The following is a 12,408-nucleotide window of genomic DNA, read 5'->3' on the forward strand; positions in this document are numbered from 1 at the left end:
CTCAGAGAGTTAAGTCAGCTTTGCAAACAGTTCAAATAAAGATTAGATCTGCCAACATTTTTAGGCCTGTGGAATTTACATATTTATATGGCCCTGCCCATATGAGAACTATTTAGATATAGAGAGGTGTTCTCTCTTTATACACGGCTCCTACCATGGCTTCTAGGAAACATAGGGGAAAATTTACATCATGAATGCAGTAGGTTTGTCAATACTTTGATCGTGTGCTTTGATTCATCAGATGATGTAGCTAAAGTCTAAACTTTAATGACCCAGATATTCCACATTATCCTTAATGTTGTCCTTTGAAATTTTCCTTTAAAAGTGATATTAAAAACTTCCATTCTAATCTCTTAAGCTTTCACTGGCATTATCATGTCTATGTCTTATGCATGTAATAGTCTCTTTAAATTATGTACATACGTATTTCATTCCTGTATGTGAAGCCCCACCTCATCATATAAAACAGATAGAACCTGTCATTGGTTTAATACTTCCATAATGACCAGGGCAGCAATTGGCAAAATAGATATCTATTTGTGTAGCACACATAACCATGTGGTGCTATACATGTACATAAATATGTGTGTGTGTAAATCTCCATGGTTAGCTATCCCAAGGATTAAAGTGATAAATCAAATTTTGCCTTATGGTTTTACACTGGTAACTAAAGTTTTAAGATACTTTACAGTGTATCTGTGCAGTATTATGTGTTACAGGTCTTCAGAATGAATTTTATTTTTTGAGTTAATTTCAAAATAATTCTGTTAACTGTTAATTACAGAATACTTTCACTGTTCACTCCTTATTTATTGTACTTAGATATCATTTTTTTATATTAGGCTATTTAAAATTGTTATTCAGCTTGAACAAATGTGCTGAAAAGAATATGCAAATTAGGTATTGATCAAGAACTCATATATATGTGTGTATATATATATATATATATACACACACACACACACACACACACACACACACACACACACAAACACATTTTTCTTTCAGAAAAGACTATAGGCGCTTTAGTCAGTCTATATGGGTTTTAATTATTATGGCATATAGTAGCTGTGTGACCTCAACTAGTTGTCTAAAAACATAGCAAGGTTGTATCATAAGTCAATAAGATAACTTATATGAGACACTTATTTCAACAACTGGCAGATAAGCCCTCAATACATGTTAACTCTGTTATTGCATATCATCATAATTTATAGGTCTTTGCTTAACCATATAATCTAGAATTGTAACGCACATGATACTAAAATTCTTTTCATTTGCTGAACTGTTAAAAAAAAAAAGAGGGTCAATTAAAAGTTTTTATCTACTACATAGAATCTGTATAAAGCTTTACAAATCTGCCGAATGACTTGTCAGCTTGAGGCTGTAGGTAGGTTCTGTAGTTACTCTCTTTGACAAGAAAGGAAATGAGAAATATGACTGTGGGCTGCTCATTCACAAAACCTATTATTGTTATTATTAACAGGGCTGTGGTCAGAACTTGGGCCATGCCATGTAATTCCTCTTCTACTATGCATCCATTGTATGCTTCTCAGATATGTTGCAATATTTATAGTTACTCAATGTACTTCACTCTTCCTCTTTTACTTCACAAGTGTTACATGCCATGAATCAGCTAATCTAGAAATATGTTCTAAAGGATTTTTGAAACCATAGAAATGCTAGAATAAAGTTCATTATTTTTCCTATTTTTGGAGAAAGCATTTCAAAGCATGACATAATACTTAAAAGGGAATTACTGTGAAAGTTAATGGCATAAAAATGGAAATTTTCAGTAATTTAAAAATTCAATAAAGTTTAGTCAAAAAACTTTAAAAAAAAATTGTCAAATGTCAGAAGACTGGTTATTTCCTTACTAGCTAATAAGGAAAAGCTATCACAAATGTTTAAAAATATAAATGCTAGTATGCTTTAGACAATTGGTGAAACTTCACTCAAATATTTAGCAATAAAATAAGTACTTATTATAAAGAAAGTTTACTATGAGCCAGTGTGACCGACGGAGAAGGCAATGGCACCCCACTCCAGTACTCTTGCCTGGAAAATCCCATAGACGGAGGAGCCTGGTAGGCCGCAGTCCATGGGGTCGCTAAGAGTCAGACACGACTGAGCGACTTCACTTTCACTTTCCACTTTCATGCATTGGAGAAGGAAATGGCAACCCACTCCAGTGTTCTTGCCTGGAGAATCCCAGGGATGGGGGAGCCTGGTGGGCTGCCGTCTATGGGGTCGCACAGAGTCAGACACGACTGAAGTGACTTAGCAGTAGCAGCAGTGTGACCGATGTATGAAGATGGGCCTTTTCACATATTGTTGTATACATGTATGAACAGAAATTTGGTAAAACTCCCCTTGCCAAAACAAGTACATACTTCTCACCCAGAAATTTCACTTTCTGCCCTTTATTAGTGTCCTAGCACAGTAAACAAAATTATATATGTACATACATTTTTAGCATTGCTTTTGTAAGATCAAAGAATAATTTGGTTAGCCAAAAGTTTGTTCAGGTTCTTCCATCACATGTGTATGTTCAGTCATGTCCAACTCTTTGAGACCCCATGGACTGTAGCCTGCCAGGCGCTTCTGTCCATGGGATTCTCCATGCAAGAACACTGGATTGGGTTGCTATTTCCCCCTCCAGGGGACCTTCCTGACACAGGGATTGAATCCGTGTCTCCTATGTCTCCTACATTGGCAGGCAGATTCTTTACTCTGAACCACCAGGGAAGAAAGGTGTAACAGAATGGAAAAAGAAAAATCAAAAGTTCTATTACATATGATATTGGTCATTTAAAAGACAATGGTACATTTTTAGGACTATTTTTTCAATAATTGAGAAAGAAAAAAAGAGAGTTAACACTATCAATGATATGAAAAGATCTCCAAGTCCCTATTAAAGAGACAAGTTGTAGAAAGTGTGATTCAGTATATGGTTTAGTCCATATGTATGTGTGTGTGTGTATGTGTGTGTTATAAACTTTTAAGTTTATACTTAGGAAATCAGTAAAATGATGACTGTATGCTGTGTGTTTATACTTATAAGTTTATAACATACAGAAGTGTATACATATAAGTTTATATATATATATATATATATATAAGTTTAAAATTTATAAAATTCCTAGGTGGTAGTGACATACCTAACATTGGTCACTTCTGAGGAATAAAACTGATGCTTGAATGAGACTTCTCATTTTATACCTTTTTATAATATTCAATATTTTTTACTTGTCCATATTACCTTAATGAATTCCCTAAAATAAAAATTTGCTTAATAGAAAATGATCACCATACCAATTATTTATCAAACAAATACTATATATGTCAAGAACTGCACTGAGTTCGTCACATTACTACTCTCACCTTTGCAACAATTCTGAGAGGGAGCTATTTCCACTATGACTTAGGCAAAGTAGTAGTAACAAGTCACACACTGTAGGAAGGGATGAATTCCAAATTCTGAGTTAGGTCCATTTACTTCCATAGCACATGCCCTTCATCTCAAAGCACTGTATATCTGTGGTATGAACAAATATATAATAACCTCTTATTTCTGGCCATTCTCATTTCTTTCAAAAATATTATTGTGGTTATGACAATCATGTGTGTCTAGTCATTCAACTGATTACCAGCTATGAGCCTGCTCTGTGCTCCTGGGGCTTCAGCAGTGCAATAAACAGACGAGGGTCTCTCATTCCATGGAGTCAACATTCTAGCAAATGCAGAGAAAGGACCAAAAAAAAAAAAGTCAAATGCTTGTCTGATGGTGCTGTGTGATCTCCAGTAATCAGAGCAGAAGGGAGAAAGGGACAATGACTTGAGGGGAAGGGAAGCACTTCGTTGCCTCACAGTCAGGCGGCTGTCAAGTGCTGCACACAGTCCATCTCAGTTAGTCCTTATTATGATCTCTTAGTTTTCTCCATTTTTTGATTAAGAAAGTAAGAATAAACTGTTAGTTAACTCCTAATCCCCAGTCAATATAGCTAGTGGTAGTACATCGCAAGTCACTGTAGTCTGTCTGATTCCAAATTCTAAGTGATCTTCCAGGTAAAAAGTTTGCAAAGCACTGTGCCTAAGCTGACTTGGCATACTGACAGTTTGAGCTTTCATTCTGCTACATCTGTCTAGTGTTCTAGTGGACTTAGAGAAGGTAAGGTATACGCTCGTATAAAAATACCCCTTAAAAATATTGCATATACATAATCTTGTAAAAATGAAAACCCCAGCATGCATTACTGAGAAATGGGTGTAGCAGTTTTCTGCCTTGTTGTTCAAGGTGAACATTTTGCTCAAAATACAGACATATGATTACAGATTTTACTTGGCTCTGGGTTTCCTGTGTCTTCCTGTATCAGGAACTGTTGTGCACAGTATTAAAACAGTTAACAGCTGCCTCTGGGAATGCAAATTTGATCCTTTGGGCTGCTCATGGGAAAGTGTGACATTTTCCTCTCCAAAGACAAAGAATTTAGATGTCATTAGACTACTGATTAAATAGTAATTCAAGTAAATTCAGTGTCAGCTTAGGTATCAATTTTACAGGTATTTTTTCTGAAATATCTAACTCTAACAATGTTCATTTTTTATATAATTTAATTATCCTTTCAGTGCATTTAAGATAGGCTGTTTAAAATAGCATCTGAACTTCTGTGTTGGTGGGCTATTTCTGAATTGTCACATTGGAGGGTATTTGTGTACATGTGTACTTGTGTATATTTGTGAGAATTAAGGCTGAGAAGGAAATGTTATCAAAGCAGCTTAAATACAATAAAATAGATATTCATAATCAAAATAATTATTAAACTAGCCTTTATATTACCTTTAACAAAGATAAAATGTCACAGCGATAAGGGAATCATCTTTTTAAATTATCTAAAATCTTTATTCTTTTTAAATGAAAAGCATAAATCATAATGAGATTACACAAGGCCATTTCTACTTTATCCTAATTAAGTGATACTTGGAAAAACAAAATCCCAATATAACGAAAGACTTCTATAACATTAATTTTTAAATAAATTTGTCTATAAAAATATCCTGGAAAAAGAAAGCAATGCTCAAGGTAAAACATTGCTTTGGGTTCCTTTCCAGTTGTATTGTACAGCTAGCAAATGAGAGAATACAACACATGCCTAGACACAACACCACAAACAGCCCAGTGAGCACTGGCTTAAACATGATCTAATGAAGTAAATGTATTTCTGCCTGTTATTGTTATGCTGCTGTCTTTCAAGGCTGAGTTAGAGGCATTTATTCATCTGGTCTGTCTGACAGATAACAGTTTAACCTGAAGATTTTTATTTTCCCTGTAGGATTCTGAGAATTTCTTTCTAAGAATGGGATTTTAACATGCGGGTCTTTTCTCCCCAAAAGTTTAAGGCCTTCTTTTTTGATGAAATTTTAAAATAATGCCTTTCTTTTAAAAGTAACTTCATTATATACTTTCACTATTTAGGATGGCTTTTAATATGAAATTTTATTTAAATATTATTTAAAATTGTCTTTTTATCTAAAGAGATCTAAGAGAAATACAACTTCTTGGTTTTCATAGAAGGATTTTGCTCTGCTCATGAAATTTCTGTAAGACTAACAGAAAATAATAAATAGTGAAGACCCTCCAGTTAGAACAGTAGGCTATTTCCTTTTTTAAAGTCTGTTTGTCATCCTTGTTAATTGACAAAGTCCAACTGTTTTCAAAATCATTAGCTTGACACACTTTGGATAAATGATGCATAGAAAGTATATTTTATTTAAACTTCCTGAAATAGGTGTTTCAAGCAGGAAAGTGAGTCCGGTAATTCTTCCCAATTTACATTTTCCATCCCCGAGCCCATTTTATCATCTGGAATAATGACTGTATTAATATAATAAAAAAGTATATGAAAGGCTGCTCAGCAAGTTAGCTCCTTTTGTCTCTGGCCTCTGACTTACTTGGATGGGAAAATGGCCAAAAGAAAAAAAAAAAAAAAAGACAGCAGAGGATCTCAGATATAGGTACTAGGTCCACACGATAATATAAAAACAGACCCTTAAGATCTATCACACCCCTCGCACACAATCTAAGTGGGAAGTGTGCAGTTTCCTTTTTTTTTTTTTAAACTCCTTTTGGAACAAACCACTCACTGGGATCTGACTGACGTTGCCTTTCTCTCTTTTTTTTTTCTTAAAGCATATTTAAACTCACACACTTTTTATAATGAGGATTTCGGTGTAGGGTTTTCTGCAGGACACCATTTGGTCCTACTAAGAACTGACTGTTCAAATGTTGGAACATTTGATCGGAAAATACTTCTTAGTCTTTTTAAAGGTAAGTCATACTGATTTTTTTTAAATTTCTGTCTCCTAAATGACAGGAGATGACACTACTATATACACACCCTTAAAGTTATAGAACAGCAGCAGTAAGCAGGAACTGTTTTTTGAAATCATTAGGCTTTTCCTAAAAGCTAGGTTTGTGCTGTTTCCAAAGTTATCAACCTTACCTTTTATGTTTAAGAAATACTAAAACTTTGTCCAATAATCAGTATCATGTTGCTTCTTGATGTTTAAAACCTTATGTTTATGCATAAACAGCTTTTGTTAAAATGATGTACTATCCAATTTTGTTACTTTAGAACTTTTATTGTCTACTCAGGGTATTTATGCATGGTTTTTAATTTAAATTATGAATGAAAATCAACATAAATAACAATCAGTTTAGTAAGATTAGTTCTTAAAATTCACTTGACACTCTTATGCCAACATGCTTTCTAATATGCAATTCTTCAGTACTTACTATTTTAGAGAGCCTTTGGTTTATTCAGTCTTCTAGTTTTTAATGTCACAATATTTTGGTGAACCTGACTTTGTCTACATGGTTAACAGCAGTGTATATTTTGGGTATATTCCTCTTCAGCATTTTTAAAAAATTCATTCTCACTGAATTTTACTTGCTGCTGGGAATGGTAAATTATATTAATTCCAAATGATTTTTATTTATATAACTGTATAAATTATATAAAATTTGGTAATATAATTTTTTTTAATTGAAGTTTTTGTGTTTTTAGGAAACTTATTACAAATACCAGCAAATTATTTTCTTGAATGATAATAATAAATTACAAATCATTCTGGAGAAATTAAAAGTTATAAATTAATTATAGTAAGTGAACTCATACATAACTGTAAATGGCATAAATTCTCTAAAGTAAATTTCAAACAGTTTCTAGAATCATCAAGTAACATATTGAAAAATGTTTTTAAAATCTTTGCATGCACTTTTCAGTTCTTTAGTGTGTAGTTTTAAATTAGTTAAAAAAAAACAGTGCTCTTAATATTCAATCAAAAAATAACCAAAATAATTTTTTTCAAAACTTTTGTTATATAGAGAGTCCAGTGGTCCACTGGATTTCATGAGAGAAAAAAAATACACAGAAATTTGTTTCATTTACCAGAATCATTACAAGACCAGAACAATAAATTAAATACACAGATATCAGATAGAAGTAAACTGAGAGGAATAAAATATAATTAGAGAGGTACTAGACAGAATGCACTGAAAATTTTGGAATTTATCTTGGGAGTTATAGTTGCAACACTATAGGCAAAAAATCTTGTGGATTCTTTCTTCCTTAAAGAACTGATTCTGTAACTATTTTCTGATTTTAATCACAAGGTATTTTTTAATTCAGTGGCCCAAGTCATGGCTGAAAGTTTTGAGGAATTATTCTAACCTAGGAGTTGATTTTTCATTTACATAATATTCTAAACCCCTGTATACTTAAGAATAAGCCATCTCAGCAGATTTTATTGTATTCTAAGAGTTTTGGAAATGATCATTTATTATTTATGAAAAAGACACATTTAGTAGAATTTTTAAAAATACTTGGCCAATTCACAATAATATTTTACTGTTATGTTATGGTTCAATATATTTCCTATATTTCAAATAACATAACAGGTGCTATGATAGGAAATTTTATTCATTCTCACTGAATTTTACTTGACATTTATAACCATATATGCTGTATATATATCCATTTTAGAGAAAACTGAGCCACAGAGAAACTATAATGTTAGCCTGAGAATAAAACCTAAATTACTTGAATTCAAAGCCCAGAATAATAACTATTGAAAATCTTATACTATCTTTCTGTTCATAGTAAGAGTTGGGTTGGGGAAAAAGAAACAATAGCGTTTCTATCAGGATTCAAAAATCAAGAATGGTTCTAGATGATTCTATTTAAACTGATAAGACTCTAAAAGAATCATTTCAAATCTACAGTAATCTCTATAATCAAGTACTCTAAAACTTACTCCAAAAGACTGGTGTGTTTCTAGAAGAACATTTAATGTGATACTGAAGTCAATGTAATTACTGTTTTAAGTATTTTAAGATTACCACAAAAATAAAAGTTGTTATATTTGAAAGGCATAATTTAGTGAAGTGTATTATATTATGATATCTATATATTTTCTATTATATATATTTACCTCCATATATTCTGATAGGATGAAAATGCCCATATACATTAAAAAGATTATGGTAACTTCAATAAGAGAAGATGATGAAGATTTCCGAATGTAGTTATTTAAACATTTTCCACAGAGCCCTAGGGTTCTGTGGGGATGACTCAGAGCCCAACTGAGATGTGACTAGAAAGGGAAAGGGCCACAGTTCCTGCCCACTTTGATCAGAATAGTTCTTCTTTTAACTACCTTCATATGCTGCGATTGCAGGTAAAGTAAGTACTAATCTAGTGACCTTCTGTATTCACTTGATGAAACACAACCAGATCTAAATAACTGATTTAACCAGCTTGATATGAATCTGCATCTTGCTCATGTCTAGGGAATCGTGGCTTTGAAAACACACCTAGATATCGTGTAAATTAACAGTGTGAAAAGGAACTTAATTTGGAAAGCTAATTTTCACATTCAACCTGTTGTTGAATTAATCGCCCCCAAACTCCAAACCTGAGTTTTTTTGGCAAATACTGTATTTGGTGAGGAAAAGGTTGTGTATTAAAAGAATTACTTGTGTGTCCAGTAGAAAACAGAGATGTGATCTGGTTTCCTATTCTGATGAAAAGCAGAAGGAAGGCTTATGGATAGAATAGGAAATTTGAGATATTCACTCATGAGTCAGAAAATGTCATCCAGGTCCTGGCATTCATTCATAGCACAAGTATGTAATATGAAACTGTTTTAAAGTTTCACAGTTCGCATCCTAGGAAACCATACCTCTTGGCCATGCCTTTTTCTGGGTGGAGTTTCCAAGTAAACGCAGCACTATACACAGATGAAAATAATCACAAATTCTCTGGGAAGTTTCTCGACTATTCTGACCTACTTATGTGGACACTTAAAGCTTAGTCTCAGTTCCGACCACCAGGTTTCCAACATAATGGAAAGGCATAACACTCATAAGTTCATCTAGAAACACACTGTTGACAGCAAGAAAATAAACAGCCCACGTGTAGTTACGTTCACAAACTCTACAAAAAGAGTAGGATTTATGGTCTGTGAACTGACAGGACACAGACAAGAAAGGTATGGGATTAGTGGGATCTTACAATGTCTTTATTTTCTCATCTTTCTTCTTGTAAGTCTCAAAAATAAGTTTTCTTTCCTGTATATGTGAATTTTTTGTTTTCTAAATTGAAGTACTTTAAGCAAGCAGCTTACTCCTTGGAAGGAAAGTTATGACCAACCTAGATAGCATATTCAAAAGCAGAGACATTACTTTGCCAACAAAGGTCCGTCTAGTCAAGGCTATGGTTTTTCCAGTGGTCATGTATGGATGCGAGAGTTGGACTGTGAAGAAAGCTGAGCACCGAAGAATTGATGCTTTTGAACTGTGGTGCTGGAGAAGACTCTTGAGAGTCCCTTGGACTGCCAGGAGATCCAACCAGTCCATTCTAAAGATCAGTCCTCAGTGTTCATTGGAAGGACTGATACTAAAGCTGAAACTCCAATACTTTGGTTGCCTCATGCAAAGAGTTGACTCATTGGAAAAGACTCTGATGCTGGGAGGGATTGGAGGCAGGAGGAGAAGGGGACGACAGAGGATGAGATGGCTGGATGGCATCACTGACTGGACATGGACATGGGTTTGGGTGAACTCTGGGAGTTGGTGATGGACAGGGAGGCCTGGCGTGCTGCGATTCATGGGGTCGCAAAGAGTCGGACACGACTGAGCAACTGAACTGAACTGGACTGAAGCAAGCAGTAAATTATTATTTCTAATGAAGAAATAAGGGTAAGAATAAAATTTAACCTAAAATTAGCAAATAAAATAAATTTTATTATGAAAGAATCTATATGACTAAGAAAACCAAGTGTGCAAAATGCAAATTTTATCTGCTCTAAATAGCTACATCTGAGAGAATAGTGGAGACGAACTACACTTTATAAAGCTGTTATTGAGTACAGCATGCTGAGTAACCTGAACTTTTCTCATGTATTCAGTGCACGTCCTATTTAATTTGTTGGTTCCTCCTTTGCTTCAGGTGAATAAAACTACAGTGGCATGTATACTCGGTCACTCAGTCCTGTCTGAGTCTTTGCAACAACCCCATGTACTGTAGCCCGCTAGGCTCCTCTGTCCAATGGGATTTTTCAGGCAAGAATATTGGAGTAGGTTGCCATTTCCTTCTCCATGGGATTTTCATGACCCTGGGATTAAATCCACACCTCCTGCATTGGCAGGCAGATTCTCTACTACTGAGCCTCCTGGGAAAGCACAAATTACAGCTGACCCTTGGACACAATAGGTTTGAACTTTGTCAGTCCACTTTTATGGAGTATCTTTTGAATAAACACTACAGTACAACCTGATCCAATATATGCAGTTGGCTGGATACCACAGGTAAGCTGATGGTATAGTTATATGTGGATTTTCCACGCCTGCATTGTCCATAACCCCTCTACGTTGTTCAAAGGTCAACTTGTATTTGTAATTTTGCGGTGAGAAGGCAATGGCACCCCACTCCAGTACTCTTGCCTGGAAAATCCCAGGGATGCGGGAGCCTGGTAGGCTGCAGTCCATGGGGTCGCTAAGAGTCAGACACGACTGAGCAACTTCACTTTCACTTTTCACTTTCATGCATTGGAGAAGGAAATGGCAACCCACTCCAGTGTTATTGCCTGGAGAATCCCAGGGTCGGTGAAGCCTGGTGGGCTGCTGTCTATGGGGTCGCACAGAGTTGGACACGACTGAAGCAACTTAGCAGCAGCAGCAGTATGAAGCATAAGCTTGAAATATGATTATAATAACAATATTTACTCATGGTGACAAGGCACTGAAGCGTGATAAACCCAAGACCCTCAGTGGGTGCCTGAACCTAGAGATAGATTTTACTACTTAGGGTTTGGTGCTAAGATTTTACTTTCTAGGATTCAGTTAGCTTCAGTTGACCGCTTTTGACTGTGGATAAGTGAAACCATGGAAAGCAAAGCCATTGATAAAGAAGGATTACTGCTAAGTCGCTTCAGTCGTGTCCGACTCTGTGCAACCCCATAGACGGCAGCCCACCAGGCTCCCCCCTCCCTGGGATTCTCCAGGCAAGAACACTGGAGTGGGTTGCCATTTCCTTCTCCAATGCATGAAAGTGAAAAGTGAAAGTGAAGTCGCTCAGTCGTGTCCGACTCTTAGCAACCCAATGGACTGCAGCCTACCAGGCTCCTCAGTCCATTGGATTTTCCAGGCAAGAGTACTGGAGTGGGGTGCCATTGCCTTCTCCAAAGAAGGATTACATTTATATAAAATATCTTGCCTATTTTTAGAGGAAAAAAAAAAAAAAAACTTGCATCAAGATAACGAAATAAGCTGGCCAAAAAGTTCATAAAGTCAATCTCTTTCTGTCAAAAATATCAGTACATGTATGCAGGAATGTGAGTCACACTACTATCTTTGCTTAGATATCATCCAGACCAGTGTTAGACTAGTAACTGTCTAAGCATGCAATTTAGCAGAATAAATCATTGACACTTCTGTTTTCTGATGAACTTGATTCAACAGCACTGGGCTGTGTGCACTATCTCACTTCAGTTTTGAGTTCAAAGCAGACAGAGTCTAGGCAGTACCCAGGTCTGCTGATAACTTGACATCTCTGGGCACAGGGTCCTTGGATGGCATAATAATGAGCTTTCATGAGCAACTTCACTTTCACTTTCATGTATTGGAGAAGGAAATGGCAACCCACTCCAGTATTCTTGCCTGGAGAATCCCAGGGATGGGGGAGCCTGGTGGGCTGCCATCCGTGGGGTCGCACAGAGTCGGACATGACTGAAGTGACTTAGTAGTAGTAGCATGTTTAGAGAGGAAGGCGCTAAAGAACACATTGGGTCATCCAGAAGATTTGGGGGGACTTTTTGCCCCTCGGGACTCTTCCCTATAGTCCATGG

At 35.6% G+C, this 12,408-nt stretch overlaps 1 protein-coding gene across 17 annotated transcripts in view; it reads left to right on the forward strand.

Annotated features, from left to right (window-relative positions):
- The window catches only part of LOC113891585 (platelet glycoprotein 4), a 93,790-nt gene that overhangs the window by 41,397 nt on the left and 39,985 nt on the right, over positions 1–12,408 (forward strand). For 9 of the 17 annotated variants that reach the window (XM_027539794.1, XM_027539797.1, XM_027539805.1 and 6 more), the window contains one exon: positions 6,191–6,328. The exons of the other annotated variants lie outside the window; for them this stretch is intronic. The gene's annotated coding sequence lies outside the window, so the exon portion shown is untranslated. The remainder of the gene's footprint in view (positions 1–6,190; positions 6,329–12,408) is intronic. 17 annotated transcript variants of the gene reach the window in all.

This window comes from Bos indicus x Bos taurus, chromosome 4 (genome assembly GCF_003369695.1).
Source record: "Bos indicus x Bos taurus breed Angus x Brahman F1 hybrid chromosome 4, Bos_hybrid_MaternalHap_v2.0, whole genome shotgun sequence".
Taxonomy (NCBI): domain Eukaryota; kingdom Metazoa; phylum Chordata; class Mammalia; order Artiodactyla; family Bovidae; genus Bos; species Bos indicus x Bos taurus.